A 3,902-nucleotide genomic window follows, 5' to 3' on the forward strand; every position below is an offset into this window, starting at 1 on the left:
GCCCAAGGCTGAGGGGCTTTCACCCAGCCCCTAGAGCCTGGCACTTTGAACTTGGACTTAAAGCCTGCAAATTGTGAGAGTAAACTCCTGTTTGTTAAAGTCATCTCGTTTGTGGTGTATTTCTGTCAGAGTGGCACTACGTAACCAGAACAGACATTTGTTCACATATCACATTTTGAGAAATGCTTGGATATGGGCTATAGAATGGATGTTGATTAGAACTACTTCAATTCCTTGCTGTACTACTAATTAGCTATCTGAACTTGGACAATTTAAATTCTGAGGATGTTTCTTTTCTTTTTTTTGAAAAATTGTGCTTTAGGTATAAGTTTACAGAGCAGAGTTTGTTTTACATTCAACATTTTGTATTCATTTGGTTTCACTCCCCAATTACCATCCCTAACCCTAACCCACTCTCCTCCCTTCCCTTCCCAGTAAACCCACCCCCCATGCCCCTCACAGTTACGCACTCCTGTGTGTTCTGCATTTTCTCCATGCGAATGTTGCCCCCTGGTGCCCCGTGGTCAATTGCTCCAAAGGATGCATCTCCACAGAGTATGTGGGTATGTCACCCTGGGTTGAGTGGTCTCTGTGGACGTCTTATTTACTATTGGGCTGAGAGACAGCCCCTGGGAGTGAGTTTTATTCCAGGCCCAAAGTGTATCTCAGGGCCATAGTATTGGAGGTCCCACTAGGCTCCATCTGACCAGTAATTCTGGTCATTATTGTGTTTTCGCATTTTGTTCCATGTTTTTCCTCCCACTCTATCCAGGATCTCCAGCTTTGATCCTTTGCCAAGTGGTTGGCATTGGGAGCCAGGCACCATCCAGTTCTGCTGGTCTCAAGGTCCATTATGTCTTAGGGCTGATTGCTTCCAAATGCCCTTTTTTTTTTTGCACTCTTCTTCGCTTCCAATGATAGGAAACTGTTAGCTGCATCTTAGATGGCCACTCAAAAGCTTTTAAGACCCCAGTCGCTACTCACCAATGTAGGTGTGGAACAAGATTTTTACGTATTTTGTTGTGCCAGTTGAGTTTAGTGTTCCCCGGTACTATGGTCCTGAGTCAGTAGATCCATTGGATCTCTCTCCCACAGTGTCTGGCTATCTATGATGGATTGGTCTATGTCTGTCTTCTGTTGTTTCTGTAAGGATTGCGGATATTTTGTATCACTGGTATCTGTGCAAGATTAGCCTCAGCTGAATCTATCCTTGGTCTAGAGTATAATCCTGTTCACTGACCCCCATCTGATCTTCTCAGATGTTTATGTGTTTATCTGTAACCTGGTGTTTGGTGTTAATGGTACTGCATTATTGTGGATATACTGGAATTAACCTCTGTTGTCTATATCTTATGTGCACAATTTGGTGTCCTCCCTTTCCCTAATGTTATCATGGTGGTCACAGACTCTTTCCATACCATCCCTCCCCTTATGCACATCAGCATGTGGCCCTAACTAGCCCAATATTATTCCCTCCCCACCCCGGTGACTACAAAGTAAGTTCCGTTCCTTAAGCAAACCCTTCCTTGTCTTTTTACAGTAATGGACTCATACAATATTTGTCCTTCTGTGATTTACTTATTTCACTCAGCATAATGTCCTCCAGGCTCATCCACATTGTTAGATGATTTGGGTATACTTCATTGTTCTTTAATGTAATATAGTATTCCTCTGTGTGAATGTACCATAATTTGGTTATCCATTCATCTGTTGATGGGAGTGTAGGTTGTTTCCATCTCTTTGCTATAGTGAATTGTGCTGCGATGAACATAGGCGTGCATATGTCTGTTCATGTCCTGCCTCTCCTCTCTTTAGGAGATATTCCTAGTAATGGAATTGCTGGGTCAAATGGTATTTCTGTTTTCAGTTTTTTGAGGAAGCACCATACTATTTGCCACAATGGTTGTACCATTTTACAATCCCACCAGCAGTATATGAGAGTTCCAGTCTCTCCGCAACCTCACCAGCATTTGTTATTTTCTTTCCTGTTGAACTTTGCTATTATTGCTGAGGTGAGATGAAAGCTCATCATTGTTTTGGTTTACATCTCTCTAATGACTAAAGATTGAGAGCAATTCCTTGTGTGTTTGTTGGCTGCCAGCATATTGTCTTTAGTGAAGTGACTGTTCATGTCTCTTGCCCATTTTTGAATTGGACTGTTTGTCTTTTTGGTGTTGAGGTGTTGAAGTTTTCTATAGATTTTGGAGATAAGTCCCTTGTTAGATATGTCATAGGCAAATATTTACTCCCAATCTGTAGGTTCTCTTTTTACCCTTTTAATGAAGTCTTTCGATGCACATAATAATTTAATTTTTAAAAGGTCCCAGTCATCTAGCTTCTCATCTACCTCCTGTGCATTCTGAGTTATATTTGATAGTCTATTATGCCATAAATTAGGGCTCCTAGATTTGCCCCTGTTTTATCTTTGATGAATTTTATAGTTTTGGGTTTTACATTTAAGTCTTTGATCCAACTTGAGTTTGTTTTTGTGTATGGGGTGTCTCAGGCTGTTTCTTGCTTATAGAACGGGATAATAATAGTACTTACCTGGTAAGGATTAGAAATAAAAAATATAAAGCATTTAGCACAGTTCCTTATACATAGGAAGCTCTGATAAATGATATTACTGGTATCAGAGTCCTTGGGTGTCACAAACAGTTAAGTGCTCAACAACTAGCTAAAAGGTTGGTGGTTTGAACCTACCCTCTGGGCCCTCAGAAGATAGGTCTGGTGATCTGCTTCTCAAAGGTCATAGTCTTGAAAAGTCTATGGAGCACAGTTCTTCTACATTGCACATACAGGGTCACCATGAGTCTGAATCAATTTGATGGTTGTTAAACAATAACTCTATTGGTATCATAATCATGACAATACTTTTAATGATAAGCATGGTCTTTCTATTTCAAAATTGTTATTGCATTTGGAACATGTCTACTCTGTACTTGCTCACCCCTATTCTTTTTTTTTTTTTTGCTTTTGGTTGAGGTGAAATTTCAAGGGAAAAGTCCCTACTATATAGTGTCAGATTATTTTTCTCCTTTGCCTGATTCTTTTCATTCTCTACCACACATAGCCCTATTTTGTCTCTCTTTCCTGCAAGTCTAAGGATCTGGAGACAGAGATAGGGACGACTAATTCATTAGAGAGCTCAGGCAGCTGTCCAATGCCAGAGTAGTGGCCTGTAAAAGGAGATAGGCCTGTGCGTCCCAGCCCCACTTAGGCCAAAGATTGCCCTTTACCTGTGTGCTGTTACCATGTGCTCTCTGGGAAAAAGGGCTTCAAATATGAATTTTAGAAATGAAAATGTCTCAAGGAAGCTGAATCATGGATTCTTGAAAATAAAGGATTCCTTTTATCATTTGTTTGCAGGGAAACCATTCAACAAAATAACTAGATTTGGGATTTGGACTGGGATTTAATTCAGGTTTGCGCAACAGCCCTTCTTTACAAGATTCAAATGCTTTGGATATGCTTGGATAATCTGCAGGGGTGACTTAATCTTTTTAAAATACAATAACCACTTTCTTATGCCTTTCTTTGGTGATAGATTTAATGGAAGCACCTTTTATTACTTGGCTTTTTTTTCTTTTTAGAATCATAGATGTTTTTATTATGTTGAGAGTTACGAAAGCCAGTTAAATACATAAGGGAAATTCAAATGACTGTTTTAATTTCAGCTAAAATATCCATTACATAAAAGATTTTTATTGTTTGATTGAAATGATCTATATTATAAAGGAGAAATGAGCAGAATGGGGGAGGAGGAGAGAGAGAACCCAGGCTGGTTCAAACATTTGCTCTTGGCTCTTTTGTCCTCATTCTGTTTGTTTTTGATTCTTTTTTCCACTGGTAACACTCACACCTTTTAGTAACTTTTTTTTTTTTTAATTGTGATTTGGGTG

The sequence above is a fragment of the Orycteropus afer genome, unplaced genomic scaffold (genome assembly GCF_000298275.1).
Source record: "Orycteropus afer afer isolate SDZICR_OR568_19922 unplaced genomic scaffold, OryAfe1.0 scaffold00008, whole genome shotgun sequence".
Taxonomy (NCBI): Eukaryota; Metazoa; Chordata; class Mammalia; order Tubulidentata; family Orycteropodidae; genus Orycteropus; species Orycteropus afer.